A 19,568-nucleotide genomic window follows, 5' to 3' on the forward strand; every position below is an offset into this window, starting at 1 on the left:
AGGCCCAGAGGCCCCGCCACACCTGCCTGGGTGGCTGCTCCTGAGCTGGGCTGGGCTCGCATTCCTGGTGGCTCAGCTCCGTGCAGCAGGCGCATCCTGGGTGTCTCCCTGCCTGCAGTTCTGTGCAAGTTCCAGGGGGAGTTCTGCATCCCCCCAGATCTACGTGAAGGGTGCCTCCTGGAGAGCCACTCGGCCTTCCGATGGGGACGCTGGGCAGCGCAGGGCAGGAGGGAGGAGAAGGTGCCCACCGAGCCAGCCTGGGCTTCCGCCCATGTGCGCCACGCGCCTCGCAGCGGCTGCAGAAGGCAGGTACCCCCGTGTGGCCGTCTCTCACACACTCACTCACAGGCACGCAGTCTCGCTCAGGGGCGCACAGGGGCAGGATCCAAGGCCAGTCCCCTTTGGCTCTGAGTACCCGTCCGCACCACGGGCCCTCCTCCTCCCAAGAGCTCTCGCCTGCCTCTCCCAGCAGCAGCCAGGCCCCCGACCCCGGGCACCATGTGGGACACACCGGCCAGCTCTGAGTCCTCCTGGGAGCCTGGCCAATGTGTGTGGTGCCACAGCCCACCTGCGCTGAGCAGCCTCCTCCAGACTCCTGGGACCTCAAGCAAGACGGCGGCTGGAAGACAGATCAGGGCTTTTTTCCACTTGGTGCCGTGGCCCAAACCTAAGTGCAGAAACCGCGCGTCCCTCGCGGTGCCAGGGTGCCCGGCCTCAGCGAGCAGACGGCGCGCAGAAGCATGTGTAAATTTCATCTGGGCGAACGTCGACTCGTGATTATTGCAGCGCCTCTTTGTCCGGTGCTGATTGGCCTTCGAGGCCGCAGCCACCGACACCCCAGCTCCGCTTCCTGCCCACGCCGGCCTGCCGGCCAAGGAGTTGATGATCTGTAAAAGCGCTCAGGTTCGGGAGGAAGACTCCTTGGGAGGAGCAAATTTGTTTGTAGCTCACAGACTCATTTTGTTCCATGAGGGAACTTTCTGGCAGCCGTCTGTTGGGATCCCAGAGAGGTGAGAAGTGCGTTTCGAGGGTTCTCCGAGGACAGTTTCTTTTAACCAAATAGAAGGACGCTTCCTGGGATCGTCAGCAGCCCGGGGCCGTCCCAGCTGCTGAGAGCCAGGGCAGGTGACGGCCGAGGGGGACAGGTGGGCTGGTCCAGGCCTGTGTCCAGGGAGAGCCAGGCTCCAGGGAAGGCCCGTCTGAGGACTCGGGGTTTAACGGCCGTGTCTCAACACGTGACGGGCCAAAGGCATTGTCAGGGTGGCCCAAGGATCGCACCTGAGACAGTGGGAGGTGGGTGTTCGCCCGTCAGAGCAGCCCCGAGGGCCCAGACCTCAAGCCTGAGGGTGTTGACACGGGGCTGGACACCCTCTGGTCAGCGCAGCCCCTGGACGCAGGAGAGATGGCTGCGAATATTTCCTTGATGAGTTCTTCCTTCCAGCACATGCTTTTCTGCTACTTCCAGGGGCCTCAGCAAAGCTCTGGTGGTCCTGGGCCGCCGTGGATGCCTGTGGTGCTCAGTGTCCCTTGGGGGGATGTGGTGTTGGTGACAGTCCTGTTTCCCTGTGAGGGTTGGGCTGGGGACTGCTTCCCCGACCCCTGGAGTCACCCTGTGGCCAGTGTCCCTCGAGCTGCCATGTCACTCACTCTCTAAATCCTGTGTGGATTCAAAACCCTCTCGCGTTTCTCCTGCAGCTGCTTCTCTCTGAGGAGCCGGGCTGGCGTTCCCGACATTTCTCCTATTTAGGAGAAATAAGGGGAGAAAAACCAGAAGTGGGGTGTGGGGGGGGGGACGGGAGACACAGGAGGAGGGACAGCCAGCCCATCCCTCATGGCACATCAGCCTTTAATTCCAACAGAAAGAGAAGGATTGGAATTTGGAAGATGGACCAGGGAAATCGTTCAGCAAAGGAGCAGAGAGTTTTCTAGAAGCCTGGCCAGGAAGGAACCCTGACCCCCAGGGGCGGGGGTGGGGTCACGAGCACCCCCGCTTGCTCCGGGCAAGCAGAGAGGGTGGGGGCTCCGCGCCTTGTGGATGGGGGGCGGCTGCGCCTCTGGTTTTTCTCTCCTTTTGCGTCTGCAAGACTCAGTTGTTCATGGCTGAGAGAGTCTCTCTGTGAAGACCTGGGGGCGGGGGCGGCACCTCAGGCTTCAGTCCTTCTGGACCCGCAGCGTCAAGCGCAGAGGGCCTCCCCCCTCCCCGCGCCCCTGTTTAGCTGAGTTCCTTCCAGCCTCCTTCCTCCCTGCAGGAACCTCCCGTCACGCTGGCCTCCTCCCCAGGAAGGTGGAGGATTTCACGTCTTTAACCAGGTCTTGAAACTGGTGTGTCAGAGGCCAGCTGTGCCCCCAGGGGACACAAATTCCCTTTAAATTCTCAAAACTCGCTAGGCCCCACCCCCCTCCAGGGCCACGGCCACCTGGAGCCAGATCCCCACTTCCGCCTGGAAGAAACGAGGTCCGGCTTGGGGACGAGGCATGACCAGGTCATTCAGGTAGCAGGTGGCCAAGGGGAGGGCTTAGCTGGGCCTGATGGGCCCTTCCTTTGGGGGCAGCCTGACCCCTGAGGGCAAGTCCTGCACAGAGGCTCTGACACTCCTCTTGGGGCGTAGGCTGTGCCCCCTTTTCACAGATGGCGGCGGGGATGAAGGGTCTCAGGGTCAGACAGGACCAAGGTGGGCCTCTGACAGGGCAGGGCGACAGGGAGCTGCTGGAGGGTGGGGGGGAAGTGCCTTCCTCCCAGCCAGCTCCTGCTCTAGGAGGAAGATTCCAGAGCCTGCACTGAGCATGCTCAGTTTCCCCTCCCAAATCCACCCATCACCGCCGCCCCAGCTCCCCTGGGCAGCACGGCTGAGGAGGCACAGGGGCCAGAGGTTCACCAGCCCAGCTCCCTCCATGAAAGAAGACCTCACGGTGTAGAAGACGCACGGAGACACGTCCCTGAGCTGCTCAGAGCTGTCGGGGGTCGGCTTCTGGTGCCCTCTGCTCAGACCCCTCCCGACAGGGGAGATGGGGGGTACCTGTGCTTCCTCTCTGCTGCCTGGTCCCCAGAGCCCCGCTCCGCTCTTGGGCTGTCCTTGGGGCTGGAGGGTCCCCTCCCCTGCTGTGGTCCACGCCCCCCCACCTCCCTCCCAGCGCCCACGGAGTGCCCGCCGAGGCCCATACACACTCCCAGCTTTCTTTCATGCAGGCGAAGTGGGGCGAGACCAAAAACTGGCCTCTTGTGGATTTTTTGTACACAATTGACCAAGGGAAGAATTCAGCCCGGGAGTCTTGTTTGGGCCCCTCTTACGGCTGTCCGGTGCCCTCGGGGTCTGCTGGGTCAGCTCCCAGGCCAGCAGAAGGTGTCCAACTCTGGGCACTGTGCCTTCGCGCTGTCCTGTGGGCTGGTGCCGGTCAGCAGGGGCCGTTCCAGTTTGATGCTATTGAGGGTGATGAGAATTCACCATCGAGATCTCCCAGGATCCTGCAAACCGTGTCGAATGCCCTGCGTAGCCGTGGGGAGGTGGAGGGGGTATTACTGGCACAGGGCAGGATCGTTTCCTAAAGGGAGAAAGGTGGTTTTACATTTTTTATGTTTGTAATCCTACGATCTCACACATGCTGGTGGTTCCCCACTGGGACAGAAAACGCATAGCACTGGGAGCCACTCCCACGCCTTCCCTCTGCTGGGATCAGAGTCCCCCCGCTTCTAATGACGCGGCATCAACCTCTGAACCCCCGTGGATATCCAAGGTCATAGCCTTACTTAGTGCTAATTATGGCTTCAACTCAACAGCTAAAATTCCTGAAACTCGAGCTACCCTCTGCTGGGGGGAAAGTGGTTTCTTTCCACACCCTTTGGGTCACTGAAAATACCTTTCCTTTATGCTTCTCTCGAACCCAGTGCGGGATGCGAGGGAGAATCTGAATTCCCCTCGGAAGATGCCCTGGGCTTGCTGGTGCTTTGAAGAGGCGCACGTGTACACGGGCACCCTGCCTGCAGCCCGGAGGGCACCTCGCTCAGAAGGTGGGCGAGCAGACTGCCAAGCTGTCCTCTGGGGCAAGCGGGGTGCTGGGCGAGGGCGGCATCCAGGCCACCACCTTGTGTGCAGCCCAGGGGGCAGCCCGTGAGCTGAGCAGGGCCGGGAGGGGAGGTGGGGGAGGTAGAAGGGTCTCGCGTCTGTGGGTGGAAGCCCTGTCTTCAGCGCAGGGCCCAGTAGCCAGAGATGCTTCCTCGTTAAGGGACATTCCAAGCAGGCCTCCCCTTGTCACACCTCCTGGTCGTGGTGGAAGTGAGGTGACCAAGGTGAGTGCCTGGGCGAAAGGAGAGGCGCTTGTCCAGGCGGTGCCGAAAGACTGACTTTGGAGTAAACGCCTTGGCCATGTCCAAGCAGACGCCTGGACAGGTGCAGCCCCCAGGACAGCGGTGCCCGGAGGCCTCGAGTGAAAGGCCGGCCCAGGCGAGCACCAGGGGCTTTGTTCCGAGCTCAGCAAGGAGCCTGCACAAACCCAGGGGCATCCACTGAGCACCAAGACCCCTCCACCACGACCGGCCTCCTGGCGTCACTGTCCCAGGGGCGGCTTCCCACCAAGGCACCAAGGACATGGCCCCCATCCTGAGAACCAGGTGGCCTGTCACTCGGAGGGAGGAGAGGCGAGCCGGCGTGGTACCTCGAAGCCTCCCTGCGGTCCCCACGTCACCTCGGTACAGCAGGCGGAGGTAGTGAGGAGACCCCTGTGGTTACAGGTTCGGGTGGATTCATGTCACTGGGGTCGTCCTGGCGATTTGTCCTTGTGGTTGACCTTCGGGACTGTTTTTTAAAAATTAAGTTCTTTTGCACGTTCATGTAGAGTCTGGCTTTCTGCCTTTCCCCCCATCATACTGAACTCCTCCAGCCACGATCTGCTTCCAGGGCATCTTTTGGGGTCAGATGCCCACCTTCGGGAGAGAGAAGTGATATTAACTTATCCAAAGGTGTCCCAACAGACCGTCTATGAAGTACTTTTTGTGTTTTGGACCAGCCTTCCTTTAAAGACCTTGCCTTGGCCCTAGAGGCAGACTGAGTGGTATATCCAGAGCTTGCCCACCCCCCCCTCCTCCCTGGACCCTGAGGAGAGGCAGGGCCACGTGACCGGTTCTGGCCAATGGGCTTCAGGAGGAAGGGGCAGCATCTCCAGGCAGAAGCGTGGGGCACTCAGCTCAGTCGTCCAGTGCCCCCAGTGGCTGGAAGGCCATGTGTCCCCAGAGGTGCCACTGCAAGGCAGTGGAGCCCCAGCCTGAGTCCTGAGTGACCGTGTGGAGCCGAGCCCCAGCCAGCCTGGACAAGCGGGAACCACACCATCCCAGGAGAGGCGGGTCCTCATCTGTGGTGGCGACTGGACCCGCCGTGCAGCCCTGCGGGGAGAGGAAAGACAGTGGTTTTTTGATGTTTTATTTTTTTAATGGCTGTCCCTGCGGTGTGTGGAAGTGTGTGGGCTGAGGATTGAACCCAAGCCTCAGCAGTGACCTGAGCTGCTGCAGAGACAATGCCAGATCCTTAACCCTCTGCACCACAGTGGGAGCTCTGAGCCCATCTGGTAACCCAGGGGTCTGTCTCGTGTCCTGAAGCGTGAGGCGTCTTTACTCTGCTCTGCTACATGGGTATGTGCCTGGAAGATGGTCTAAACTTAGTCCTTTCTGATTCATCTGGATAGAAGCTCGGTTTCTAAAGGCACAGTTCACTGAAGTTTTGAATAAGTGGTGAAACTTTTTCAGAGAGTAGCCGTGGCTTCGTTTCTCTGTTTACTAAACGTGGATCTCTATACCCCAGATTTCCCTGAGATAACTCCTATTCCGTGTCATTTTGCACTTTCCCTAAGCATTATTCAAACTCTCATCTCTGGTTCAAGTTGTACTGGCTTATTTTCGGCGTCTTGCTTCCGTTTTGGGTTTTGTTAAAGCTGTCTTAATTTTTCTCTTCCATAAAATTGCTTGCAAGGGCAATGTTTTATGTCAATGTGGAGTCAACCTGAATTCTTTAAAACTGTATGGAAGTCCTGCATCCCTTCGTTTAGTGACAAAGCTTTGATGAAAGCGAGTCTCGAGGGCAAGGTGGATTGTGGATCTGAGATTTAAAGGAGATGCCGAGTTCCCTCATAAACACGGGTATCGACACTGCTCTCCGTATTCGTGGGTCTGTCTTGGCAAAAGACATTTCTGTGGAATGTTAAGCTGGCATCCAAATGGGAAATAAAGGCATTAAAGGAGATCCCATCGTGGTGCAGTGGTTAACAAATCCTACAGGAAACCATGAGGTTGCAGGTTCGATCCCTGGCCTCACTCAGCAGGTTAAGGATCTGGTGTTGCCGTGAGCTGTGGTATAGGTCACAGACCCGGCTCGGATCTGGCGTTGCTGTGGCTCTGGCGTAGGCCGGTGGCTACAGCTCCAATTAGACCCTCAGCTTGGGAACCTCCATATGCTGTGGGTGCAGCCCTAGAAAAGACAAAAAGACAAAAAGACAAAAAAAAAGGGGGGGCATTAAAAATGGGCAGGTCATGGAAGGCTGATAAGGAGCGGTGGCCTTTGGAGGCAGACTGAGCAGTCACACCAGGGAGTAGTGGGGTCTGATTCCACTCTGCCCTGAATTCACACCGACGTCTATGTGACAGGCCCATTGGGAACAACGTAAGGGTACAAACTCTGCCCCCAAACCGTGGATTCGGTGGGTAATGACTGCAGGGAACTTGGGACAGAGGTGACCCTTCTTAGAGGAGCATGCGCTGGTGGCGTGTGTCTGTGTGCTTGTTTGTGGCATTTGCATGTGTGCCACACACACAGGCATCTGGAGTGAGATGGCATGTGTGTACACACGCAAATACACCTGCTCCGTAGCGTGCGCCTGGACTACTTTGCTGTACACGAGAAACTAACACAGCCTTGTAAACCAGCTCTACATGAATTTACAAAAAGAGTCTCTCGCCCACCCTCACAGGTCCTTCCAGGTTCAGTGTGGACAGAGGAGCTCTTAGATTTGTGTCTCATGAAATGAGAAGTTTAAATAGGAACTGTTGGGAATTAAGCTCTTTTTTTAGAAAGAGACTGAGCGGCCTCTTTCAGGGAAGGAAACATCTAAGACATCTTTCAGGGGTGGGGTATGGATGACGGCGCGGGATCTGGGAGCTGGCGGACGGAGCCTGCGTGCTGCCCTCGGACCCTGGGGCCTGGCCTCCACCGGGAGGGTCACTGCTTTCCCACTTTAGCCTTGAGCGCTCACAGCCACACCACCCATCTGTCCACGGGGTCGGTCACTTACCCCATCCTGCTTCGCTGAGCGGAGTTTGCCTGAATACCCAGGGCCCTTCTGGAGGCCGGCAGAGCGGGGCAATTTCTTTTAAAGATATCTCCCTTAGAGATGTTTAATAAGCTATAATTTTTTTTTGTCTTTTTAGGCCCGCACCCATGGCATGTGGAGGTTCCCAGGCTAGGGGCTCAATCAGATCTGTAGCCGCCGGCCACCACCACAGCCACAGCAACATGGGATCCGAGCCACATCTGTGACCTACACCACAGCTTGCAGCAGCGCCGCTCCTTGACCCACTGAGTGAAGCCAGGGATCGAACCCACAACCTCATGGTTCCTAGTTGGATTTGTTTCTGCTGCGCCACGATGGGAACTCCAAGCAGGGTAATTTCTAGGTGTGCTGTTCGTGTGGTGCTGAAATTTGAGAAGCTGAGATGCCCTGAAAGTGGCTGAATCCAGAGCTTGGGAGGCAAAAGGCCTCGGGCAGAGGGTGGGCGAGCGAAGCTGCAGGCTGCCTGCCCTCTGGGGAGTCCTCGTTCCCAGAAGTGCACCCTTCCCTCCAGGGCCCCTGAGTGCTGCTGGTTTTTCCAGATCAGGTGTGTGTCTCCGGAGTCTGCCAAAACCAGGTTCCTAATAGGTTTCTTGCTGTGACTTAGGACGGCATTTGCCTTTTTCTGGATGAGTATCCGTACACGTCATGTTGCAAAAGTAACAGATTTCTGGGTTGTTGGACAGAAAGAGCGCCCTGTAGAGCAGCTATGGGTGCAGTGATTTCTGTCGGCCAGCGTGCATTCGAAAAGTTGCCCACTTCACTGAGATTAGTTTGGGAGCTGAGAGCTGGCAGTAGTTAGGGAGAGGCCACCATCCCAGCTGATTTGCTGCAGGAAACAGTTTTATGTCCCCCCTCCCTTTGTTGTTGTTGTTGTTGTTGTTGTTGTTTTCAGGGCTATACCTGCAACATATGGAGGTTCCCAGGCTAGGGGTCGAATTGGAGCTGTAGCCGCCAGCCTACACCACAGTCACAGCAACGCGGGATCCAAGCTACATCTGCGACCTGCACCACAGCTCACGGCAATGCCGGATCCTTAACCCACTGAGTGAGGCCAGGGATTGACAAACCTGTGTCCTCACGGATACGAGTCAGATTCGTTTCCACTGAGCCATGATGGGAACTCTTGTTCCCCATTTTCCATCGTTTCTGTCACATTTTCCAGACTCTGCTCCCCACAGGAGACAGGGTGGCACGCCCCTCAGACAGCGGGAGTTTGGGTTTAATTCCGGCTCTGGCTCCTCTGTTGGGTGACGGGGTCTGCAGCCTCTTCAGGCCGCAGTGTGTTTCTGTTGAACACGTGGCAGAGGAGGGCAGAATCCCACAGAGAAAGCCAGTTCCTGGCACGCTCCTGTCGCTGTAAACCTGCAGAAGACTGGCCCTAGCATCCCAGCCGCAGGGCCCTGGACCTGCCCTCCTCAAGGTCGCCTGGTGACCCCCGACTGCCAAGTGCCAGTGGGGTTCTCCCCGTGATGTGGTCCTCCCTCCAGCAGGGGGCGCTGCTGGCCAGCACCACATGCCCCTAAGAGACTGTCCAAACTCAGCCTCCCCACTTCCCCCAAACCCGTGCCCCTGACGGACTGCGTCCCCTGGTGCCCTCGCCCACAGGAGGCACGGAGGTGGAGAATGAGGCGCAGGTTTGGGATCCAGAGGTCTGGGTTCAAATCCTAGCAAAGCAAATTACCCTTTTCTTCATCCCTTCAAAGGGGGGTCTTGTTCCAAAGTGGGGAGCCCCCAACCTGCTCCTGGGGCTCGAAGCTGGATGTTCTGCTGAGTCAGCGTGACCATGGCGAGTCCTGAAAGCACCAAGTCCGACCGCTTGTCTTTTTTCTCCCCCAAGGGCCATCTCGGTGAGTCCCCGGGGTCGCGACGCCTCCTGCTGCCCCAGCTGGACCCCGCGGTCACCGCTCACCACTCGCTCACTTCTCGCTGGTTCTCCAGCACTGCTGTGTCTTCCCGCGCCCCCTGGTCCCCTCTTCCTGAACCACAGCAGGGGCCGCCCCACCAGGGCCCCTGCCAGGATCCTCCCCTCGGGCCACCCTCAGGCCGTCCCGTCCTCATCTCCGAAGAGCCCAGCTCCTCCTGCAGGGCCCTCCTCACCCTTCTCGCTGCCTCCCCGTGCCCCTGCCACTCTCTGCCCTCCAGGGTCACCAGTGCTCAGACCCTCACCTCCCTCCAACCCGGCCCTGGCCCTCCCCCTTCCCGCCCAGGACCAGCCTCCTGGAAGACCCAGAACCAACCCCATTCTGTGAGGAGTTCCCCAAAGCCCTGGAGACCTAATTGCTGCCTTTCTCTGGGCTTTTATTATGTGTCTTTCATACTAAACTTTTTTTTTTTATATTTCGCTATAATCATTTGTATGTGTCATATACATTTGTATTTTAAAGTGAAATGATTGTAGACCCTTAGGTACCTGTATTATACCTTCTGTGGGACACATTATATTTTTGGTGTAATAATTTGTTGTCTGTCCCCGAGGGAACTGTGAGCTGGTCGAGGACAGGGACCAAGTCCCCCTCATCATGACACACTGGCATCAGCAGAAAACCCTTGATTAATATTCTTTCAAGAAGATGCTGCTGCTCCTAGGCCCGTAGTGTCTCTCGCGCTCTTTTTTGGTCTTTTTAGGGCCACACCGGCGGCACCTGGAGGTTCCCAGGTTAGGGGTCCAATCAGAGCTGCAGCTGCCGGCCTCCACCACAGCCACAGCCACATCAGATCTGAGCCATGTCTGCGACCTACACACCACAGCTCACGGCAGTGCTGGATCCTTAACCCACTGAGCGAATGCCAGGGATCAAACCTGCGTCCTCATGGATGCTAGTCGGGTTCTTAACCTGCTGAGCCACCGCGGGAGTGCCCCCTCATGTCTTCAGGTGTCACCTGTCCAATATGTAAAGACATTGATCGGGCTGGTGCCCCTGGGATGGGACCCATGTGACAGGTGTGAGAGCGAAGTCAGTCGTGGGGAAGGAGAGTCCCTGGCCTGGGGCTCCGCTGGCCTGATTGTGGCGGTGGCGCTGCGCCTGCTTGGTGACCCAGGAGGCTGACCTCAGGCCCCCTCGGCATCTCTGACGTCATCAGATGGGCCTTCCTGCCCCTCCAGCCCGACGAGGGGCCCTGCAGGGGGACGGCTTGTCCCCCCCCCCGCCCCCCGCCTTCCACTCATGAGTTTTATTTGGAAGCCGACTGTAATGACATCTGGAGAAATCGTAATTCACTGGTTAAAATAGCTCCTGGGTTTGCAGGCCCGCATGCCAGGAAGAGGCTGCATCTTCCTCTCCTCCGGTTACTCGGCACGGCTGGCTCCCCCCCTCTCTGGAACGTGGGAGTATCCTTTACAGCGTCTCGTGACTCATGGAGAAGAAATGGGACGGCCCCGCTCAGAGGCGGGCTGCACGGGGCAGGGCTGAGGCTGGGTCCGTGGGACTCGGGCCTTCCTGCCGAAGCTCCTCCGGGAACTGAGCCGGGCTGGCCCTGGGGAGCCTCGGGCTGCGGGGGTGGGTTCTGCAGGGTGGGTCTGTCCAGGCAGTGCCACCCGAGGCATCAAGTGGAAGGGACCCGCCTGGTGGCCTGGAGGCAAGCTTGCCCCTCCCCAGGCTGCTCTCCTTGGCACACAGGCCACTCCAGACACAGTCAGCCTGAGTCACTGAAGCCGAGCCAAGGAGGGGGGCTGGGGGGAGACAGAGAGAGTGTTTCATTTCTTTTTCTTTCTTTTTTTTTTCTTTTTTTTGGTGACTTTTAGCGCTACACATGCAGCATATGGAAGATCCCAGGCTAGGGATTGAATCGGAGCAGTAGCTGCCGGCCTACACCACAGCCACGGCAGCACTGGATCCACGCCGCTTCTGTGACCTACACCACAGCTCACAGCAACACTAGGTCCTTGATCCACTGAGCGAGGCCGGGGATCGAACCTGCGTCCTCATGGATACCAGTTGGGTTCATAACCCGCTGAAGCACAATGGAAACTCCCAGTACACTTCTGAGTGGGCGTGAAGTTCTCCATGGCCTGGAGGGCAAGGCCAACAGCTCCCCCGCGGGCCACAGGGAGCCACAGCAAAGCCCTGGCGGGGTAAATGCGGCCTCTCCAGGGGGCACATTCCTCTTTCTCAGGCACCGTGGCAGGCTGGGCTCAGACATCTGGAGCGTGGACAGGGGCCGCCTGACTGTCCTCACCCGCGTGCCCCCTCCCGCTGACCCCAGACCCTGAGTGGGGCAGGGGACCTGGGCACATGGCCTCGGCAGGCACGGTGCTTGTCTGGGGCACAGAGAGGGGACAGAATGCACAGGAGGCATCCATGACACCAGCACGGTCCCTCTGGAACCCGCAGCCTGCGCCGGCGTCAGAGCAGCCTTTCTGAATGTCACTCTCAGAGCTGAAGGCGCGGGTCCTGGCATCTCCAAGGTCCCTGCAGAGCCGGGCAGGGCAGGCAGTGCTTCGGGCTTCCCTGCAGGGCAGCACAGGCCCCTCCACCCACCGGGGGCCCTAGGAGCTTTGAGGTGCGACAGGGGCATCCTGTCCCCCAGCCACTCCCTGGAAGGTAGGACGGTCCAGAGGGGTGGGCCACTCTCCCCCACCCCCCAACCCAGTAGCTGCCCACCCACCCACCCAGCAGTGTCCTTGCCTCTCGCTGGCCTAGTGAGACTCATTGGCCACGGCTTCTGTCTCGTCTTTGACAAAGGGTCCAGGGGCCAGCAAAGGGACCAGTGTGTCTTGCCTGCAATAGCCACTGCTTGGTTCAGGGTCCACTTACAGCCCCTTAAAGCCTAGAGACCCCAGGGCAGAGATGGACCTGGGTGGGGGAAAGAAGTGGCCCAGTCAGCCGTCCAGAGCAGCCTTGTAACCGTGCTACGAGCCCTCAAACCCAGTGCTTCTTGGCTGAAATCTGCCTGCGGCGGGGGTTGGGGGTGGGGGAGACACCTCGCCTTCGCCCTTGGCTCAGCCCCACCGTCACCCCGGAGGACGTGTCCTCAAGCTTCTCCTTTGAAATCCAGTGGCAGTTAATGAGTCTGACATGCGGGTAAGGGGCTCCGGGCTCCCTCCCACCCTTCAAGGTCCAAAGTGTCACTGCTGCGGGCTCTGTTTTGTCATTGGCACTTCCCATTCTCTCCCCTTCAGTCCCTCCGGGCTTCCAGGCCCAGCTCTGAGCCTGGAGAGGTGAGGTCGCAGGGAGGGGGGGGCCTGAGCTGCAAGATGCCTGCCACTGTCCCACAGAGTCCTGCCCAGTGCCCAGCAGGGGCTCCCAGGTTGGACGGGTGAGCCTGGCGCCTGCCCCATAAGGGATGGTCCTGCTTACAGCCTCCAGCTCTCCCGTTATCTAGGCCTGCTGGGCTTTCGCCGCCCAGAGATGTGCTTTCCCGTTCTCTCCCGTGAAACAAAATCCCAATTTCCTCCCGTCCCTGGGCAAGCATTCGTCACCTCTGTCTTGGGGTGAGCCGCTCTGGGGCAGTGAGCTTTGTGCCCGCGGCCCCCCTGTCTCTGCCGGTCCGGCCGGGCCAGTGGCAGGCAGAGGGGCCAGCAGCAGGGGTGGGCGGGGGGGGGGGGTGGGGGGTGCAGAGCGTGCTGCACTTCGTGCCCCACAGTCTCTTCAAAGCCCTTACCCGGGGGGAAGAAGAAAGCTCATCCAGCTGGCAGGTGACCCTTCCCAGACCCACTGGCACCCCTGCTGCCTGCCCGTTCAGGTGGGGGATCTTCCAGATGCAGCCAGACCAGTGGGACACAGGCTGGCCGCACAGCCGTGTCCACTGCGTGTCCCGGGCAGCCTGTGTTCTCTGTGTGTGAACTGAAGCCACTGGCACAGCCTCAGGGAGGTCGATTCTTGTTCTGGCCTTGCCTCCATCCAGACGGTGGCATTGGCGGTCACAGCCTGTCTCAGCTTCTAGACAGGGACCCAGATAGTGCAGGCTGGGCGCTCTCACCCCCCTCCTTCTGCCCAAGAAGCGTCTCTGAAGAGCCGGGGCGTGGCCACAGCACAGAGGCTGCATCCTGGCTCTGGGCAAGCCCTGCACTCAGCATTTCTCACAAGCTTCCGTGTGACTCTGGTGCTGCTGGTCTTGAGTAGCCGAAGCCTTGAGGGCGTGAGTCCAGAATCGTTACAGAGGGAGGGTCCCGCTGGGAGCCTGGCGCTTCACCCCGGGCGTCTGTCTGATCTCCTCATTGTGGGGTTTCAGCAGGTACTTATGGAGCACCTGCTGTGTGCGTGCCCTGCCCCAGACCCTAGGGACCTGACGGGAGAAGAAACAGCATCCTGCCTTCTCGGGGCCACAAGAGGGTTGACGCAAGCATCTTATCTGCTTGTCTGGTTTGTTGGGTCGTTGGGTCCACATCTGCAGAGACAGAGCCCGGGCACCTTCCGTCCAGATGGAAGACTTGCGAGGAGTGGTGCCCACCTAGAGGCGCATTGCCCGGGGTCTTAAATGCTTAATGTGTCTCCCCTCCCCGCGGGGCCCGGGAAGTTCGGGGAACAGAGCCCGAGGGGAGAAACGCTGGGTGTCCTGGGGGTGGGTATGAGCGCACGCAAACCACCCCAGTCTGGCTGCTCGTGTCTGGAAGCCTTGAGCTGGAAGGTTTTCTCCACTCCGAAGCCGCACGTTTCTTTGCGCTGCCATGTTGCGTTTCCTTTGCAGGACTCGTTGTTCCTTTTAATCTGGAACCCTCGCTCTCGCTCAGGCGTGGGACACGTCCCTCTGCAGCCGGTCTGTGCCTGCGGCTCCCCCCCGCCGCCCACCGGCTCGGTCCTTTCGCTCCGGTGCCGGGTCACCTCCATGAGTCAGTCTCTGGTTTATTCAGTTTTTCCTCCGTGTCTGTTTTGCTTCCATTATTTTAAAAAAAGTCTCTGTTCTTCTTTGTGATTTCCAAGAGCTCTTTCCCTGGTCTCTTTTCAGAGGAGACTCTTATTTTATCCACGCACCCTCCTCTGGCTTCTCCTGAAAGGATAAATTCTGCTGTTCTGAGAGCTCCATCCGTGTCCCCCGGGACAGTTTGGTGCTCGGCCTGGCCATTTCCCCTGTGTGGCCCTCAGCTGCCTGATGGGTGTCATCGTTTGTTTTCTGTTCATATTTAGGACACAATTTGTCGATGGTATGCAGTGGTTCCTACTCCCCCAACTGCCTCTGTGAGCTGTGCTTAAACTGTCAGAAGGCCGTGTCCAGGCTTGGCGAGGGGACAGAGGCCCCAGTTGGAGAACAGTGCTGGACAAGTGCCTAAGAGGGAGGGGCTGGCCAGTAAAGAATGGGCGAGACCCCAGGGTGGCAGCTGTCAGCTTCTCTACCACTGGGCTGTTGCGGTTCCTCTCCAGCTGGCACGTGCCTCCACCCCAGCGGGCCCGGCGGCCCAGGAGCGGGGGGTCTTTGTTTGAGGCACAGTGAGTGGGCGGAGAGAAGCAACAGGTAGCAGCAAGGGAGAGCCCCTGGCAGGGACCTGGGCCCCTTGGAAGCGAAGATGCCTCCTCTGTGCATGCTGAAGGGGCAGTGGGAGCCGGATGTCTGCCCTGTGCTGTGGACCCTGGCCAGGCCCTGGGCTTCTGTGGGCAGTTCCTGGCCTCCTGGTGCCCCCTCTGCCCGCTAGTCTCCACATCTCAGGCGTTCACGTCTCTGCTCGTCCCCCCACTGTCTCCCACCCTCCCTCCTTTTTGGAGGGACAGCTCAACCACGTCCAAGGTTCTTTGTCGCTTCCCGCTGGTTGCAGAATGCGAGCGGCACTTTCTCTGAAAAGCTGTCGCTGTTTGCCCCGCGCTCTGGTGGTTTACAGACACGTTTGTCCTCCCTGATGCATCTCTGGGCGTTTAACACTGGAAGCCTTCCTGACACACGAACGATGCTTGATGCACATTGGAAAGATGGGTGGGTGGGTGGGAAGAAAGAGGGGAGGGAAGGAAGGAGGGAAAGAAAGGGGGGAGAGGGAGGAAAGAAGGAAGAAAGGGTGGAGGGATGCTTAGGGACGATGGATGGGGTGGATGAATAGTGGGGTGACAGGAACGGAGGGAGGGAGGAGGGAGGGGTGAATGGGAGATGGCTGGCTGGCGGGTGGATGGAGAGAGAGAGGAAGGGAGGGTAGAAGGAAGAAGAGGGGGCTGGATGGAGGGATGGATACGGATGATGGACGGATGAAAGGAAGGGAAGGAGGGAAGCGGAGGGGAGATGGGGGGCTAGAAGGGAGGGTGGGGGGTGGGGGGATGGCCGGGTGGGTGACTCAGTGACTCGATGGGAGGCCTCAGAATGAACCTCCCCCTCCAGCTCAGCCCTGCCTCACTTTCTGAAGGTCTTTGGTTGAGGTTTTTCCCTCCGTGAGTGAGGTCGTCGGGACACGGAGTCGAGTAAGACCCTTCGCTGGTTCAGCCCGATGGTCTGGTGTGCGGGAGAGAGCAGGACGGCCGCCCTCCGTCCAGCCGCCACCCCCTCCTTAGCCGGCCGGCCGATGCGGAGAGTGACCTGTGCCCGAGACACACAGCTCAGGTGGATCCCACACGCGGGAGGCGGGCCAGGGCCCCAGATGTTTCCCATCCGCCGCGCAGAGCGCCGCCCACGTCCGCAGTCACGGCTGGGGTCGGGGTGACATGGAGGCGGCCGGGGGTGACATCAAGGAGACGCTTGGTCAAAAAGACGAATGAACCTGCTGCTCACTCCCGCCTGAGCCCCGGGTCCCTGGGCCTGCGGAGCAAACCCTGGAGCCCGTGCTGCCGGGGGCGGGCCCTGTCACGTCTGGCTTTTCCACGGCTGGTACGCTGCTTTTCCCCTTGGAGCGCTGGGGCAGCTCGTATATCAAAAACTGTTGTAATTATTTCCTCCGCTGAGGAAGGCTTCCATTTAGCTTTCTTTAGCTGCCCCCCTTATTAATTATCTAATTACAACCACATTCTCGGAGAGAGCAGCCTTTGACTTTCTGCCCAGGACCACTTAAAAAGGCTTACATATTTGGAGTGCTCTGAACTTAAAGGAAAAAAAAAAAAAAAAGACGTGTGTGTGTGTGTGTGTGTGTGTGTGTGTGTGTTTCCATGCACTGGAGTTTTAGGGAAAAAGTGTCTTTACCTTTTCAGAGCTTTGTCTTGATTCAGTAATGCTTCTAGAGTTCCCTGAAGAGCTGGGCTCCAGCTCAGAGTTCTGTGGTGGGGGGCAGGGGCGGCCCTTGGGAGAATGAGGCTCCTGCCTCTGCTGCCCACTGCTGAGTGGGACCAGGTCTCTCTCTCACTGCCCCCCCGCCCCCCGGACATGGCCCATCCCTGTATCAAAAGCCCTCCTGTGTTCCCAGGACTTGGGTGCCTCTCCTTGACTCTCTCCCCCAGGCGGACATTCTTCTCAGACCCGTCTCAAAGCCTCTTCCTTGATGGAGCCATTCCTGCTTCCCACCTCTCTCCCCAAGCCCCACCCCCAGCCCCTGTTGCAGATGCTGACAGGCCTCCTGTCATTGCAGCACTCAGGTCCATAGCCAACAGCGCCTTTCCAGCCACCCTCTCCCCGCCACCACCAGCAACCCTGTGTTTCTGGAGGGGGAGGGCATGTTCTCTTCCCATCCCCCCCATGCCAGCGTGCCCCCCCCCCCACACTGAGGGCTTTCAGGGATGGACTGGCCTCCCGTAGGTTTTGAAGGTCGTCTGGCTATTGGCATTTGTTCTCCAGACATGGACACAAGTGCTGTGAGCTTCAGGTCCTCAGTCAGACACTCAGACCCCAAGGGAAGCGGGACCCAAGAGCTCCCAGGCCAGTCTGAAAAGCCCCCAGGGAAGTTCAGCTCCCCTGGGAGGGATGGTGCTGTAAGTTTGGGGTTGGCTACAGGCTGGGCATGCCATTCGACTGGGCCCTGCGGGACTGGGCAGGCAGCAGCCCGTAGCCCAAGAGCAGCAGGCGACAGGCCAGCAGCTGCCCAAGTCGGGAGCTGCCACCTCAGAGTGAGGTGGGGGGGCCCACCGTTCTCACCCCCTATACCTCCAGCACCCACATGTGGGGCCTGTCAGCACATGCAGGGGTCTTGGGCCAGGAGCTGGTGCCCAGTGATAGCCCCCTGCCACCTCCAACCCCACTGTCCCCGTGCCCACTTACAGCAGCCATGGCACTCACTCTGGAGTCTGGTGATCAGACACTCTGGCCCAGAGCTTCCTCTCCAGCAAGCTTGTGGGCGAGGACAGCAGCCCACGAGGTCCAGCCACCGCCCCCTGACCCTCCGCCAGACCCCGCCAGCATGAGCCCCCGACTCCCACCCACTGTGACACCACCCACCTCCTCCCTTTGGACAGCGCTGCACTCCCCCGACCAGGCCAGACCTTCTCTGTGGGGAGGCAGGGCTTTCTGGTGGCGTGTGGCCTTTGTCATTTGAATTGGTTCCTGATGCCTTACTGGCGGGGTCCTGTGGGAGGTGGGGAGATAGCGGTCCAGGGGCCGTGGGCTGGCAGCTGGCGGGCAAGCCTGGCCCCTCGGCTCCACTGTGATGGAGCCACATACGCTATACAGATCAGTGGCGTGAGCTCCAGGGGCTTCCTGGGGATGGCGAGACCACAGCTATGTATCTTGAGGGCAGCGGGGGGTGCCAGGGTCCGCACGTGATGGAACCGCCTGGCACCGTGTGCACATGCGCACACACACACCCACACACACACACACCCACCCACCCACGAGGGACATGTGCATAAGCCCCAGACTGTCCCAAGGTCCACCTCTGGCTGCGATGCTGCAGGAAGCTTGTGCAAGATGACACCAGACGGGGAGGCCAGGGGAGACCATGTGGGGCCTCGATGTCCATTTTTTTTTTTTTGCAACTTTCTGTGACTCTATAATTACATCCAAAACACGAGTTTAGAAAGTCACCCCTCCCTTGACAGGCTCCTCCCCCAGTGGCCTCCGGTCTCTCTGCGTCCCCGACTCCGGCCCCTGCGCGGTCCCCGAAGCCCCAGCAGTCACCTCACCTGACGCCCCTTCCCCTCCTGGTGTTGGGCCTGGTGGGACGGCTCTTCTCCACAGGCGCCCTGCTGGGGGTGGCTCACCCACGAGGCCAGCACCAGCCTGTGGGGCACCACGGCATCAGGCCTCTGCTGCACAGGAGGCAGGAGATCCAGCCCTCGGGATCTGAGTGTCAGGAGAGGGTGGAGGTGGGGAGGCAGGTAGGAGCTCCCGGCCTGGTCTGGGCTCCTGGGGGCAGCGGGGTGCAAGTGCCCTGTGGCCCCGACTCGCAGTCCCCTGTCCAGCTTCTGCCGGGGCGGGAGGGGAGGAGGCCGGGGTCAGAGGGGCTTGCACTTGTCCCGCCCCATCCAGGGGCCCCCTGTGCAGAGCAGCCGCGTGCTCCCCAGGACCCCGAGGGCCGCAGCAGCTTCTCAGCCTCCCTCTGCCTTGTCTTCCAGGCTGTCCCGCGGGGCTGAGCGCAAGTGGAACTGGGGCACATCCGCATCCGCGTCTGTAACTTCTGGAACCCAGAGGGCCTCCGGGACACCACCCGCCTCGTGCTCCAGGAAGCGTTAGACAAGGGGACAGCGGCAGAGCCCGGACCTCGGCCCCCCACCCCTCAGAGATGCCCCCAGAGGCAGCGGCGCGCGCTCGCGGTCCTTCTTGCCGGTGACGTGTCTTTTGCCATCGTCTCCACTGTTGGGGTGTGTCCACAGCCCCAGGCCTGGGTCTTATTTTTTTTTATTTTTTCCGGGGGAGGGGATTTATTCTTTCTGAAAATCGGTACATTCAGGAACACATTTACGAGGGTTTGGATTTGGGATTTGTATTTTCCTCTAAGTGCCTTCTTAATGTATAGTTTTCAAAATAAAACAGAAATGCATTCCTGTTCCGTTCTGTTTAAACTGGACCAAGGCTCTTGGACAAAGAACCTCGTATTCCCTTCCCACCCTCCAGCCTCTGCATGGTCGTTTCTAGTAAGCCTGGAGCCCTTCGCACAGCTCTGCTCTTTTTCTTCCTCCGTGATTTGCTCAGCTAACCCCCCCCTTTTTTTAAAAAAAAATTTCCCATTTCAGTGTATATGTTGCTTATTTGTCTTATTTATTGAGATGTTTTTAACAAGCTCAGTGACTGCAGTGCGGCTGTGTGTCCTGCTCCCCGCCCAGGAACAATAAAGACATCCCTGCAGCCCTGGCTCGGCCTCTTCTTTTCTCTCCTTTGCAGCTCGAGAAATGGCCTGAGAAAGTTGCAAAAATAACTACCATTTCACCCTGAAGGGGAGAAGATAAGAAGTGGGACCTTTTATGCCGTATGTGATTGTAGAACTTTCTAGAAAGCACCAGCTCCGATGTGGTGGAGTTGCCCATGGAACCAGGCCTGGGGGAGCG

The 19,568-nt window shown here is 59.1% G+C and overlaps 1 protein-coding gene across 1 annotated transcript in view; it reads left to right on the forward strand.

Annotated features, from left to right (window-relative positions):
- TWIST2 (twist family bHLH transcription factor 2) overlaps positions 1-19,368 on the forward strand; it is a 48,215-nt gene extending 28,847 nt beyond the window's left edge. Inside the window, exon 2 of the mRNA XM_047773940.1 lies at positions 18,639-19,368. The gene's annotated coding sequence lies outside the window, so the exon portion shown is untranslated. The remainder of the gene's footprint in view (positions 1-18,638) is intronic.
- The last annotated feature ends 200 nt before the right edge of the window (positions 19,369-19,568 follow it).

Source organism: Phacochoerus africanus, chromosome 3 (assembly GCF_016906955.1).
Source record: "Phacochoerus africanus isolate WHEZ1 chromosome 3, ROS_Pafr_v1, whole genome shotgun sequence".
Lineage (NCBI taxonomy): Eukaryota > Metazoa > Chordata > Mammalia > Artiodactyla > Suidae > Phacochoerus > Phacochoerus africanus.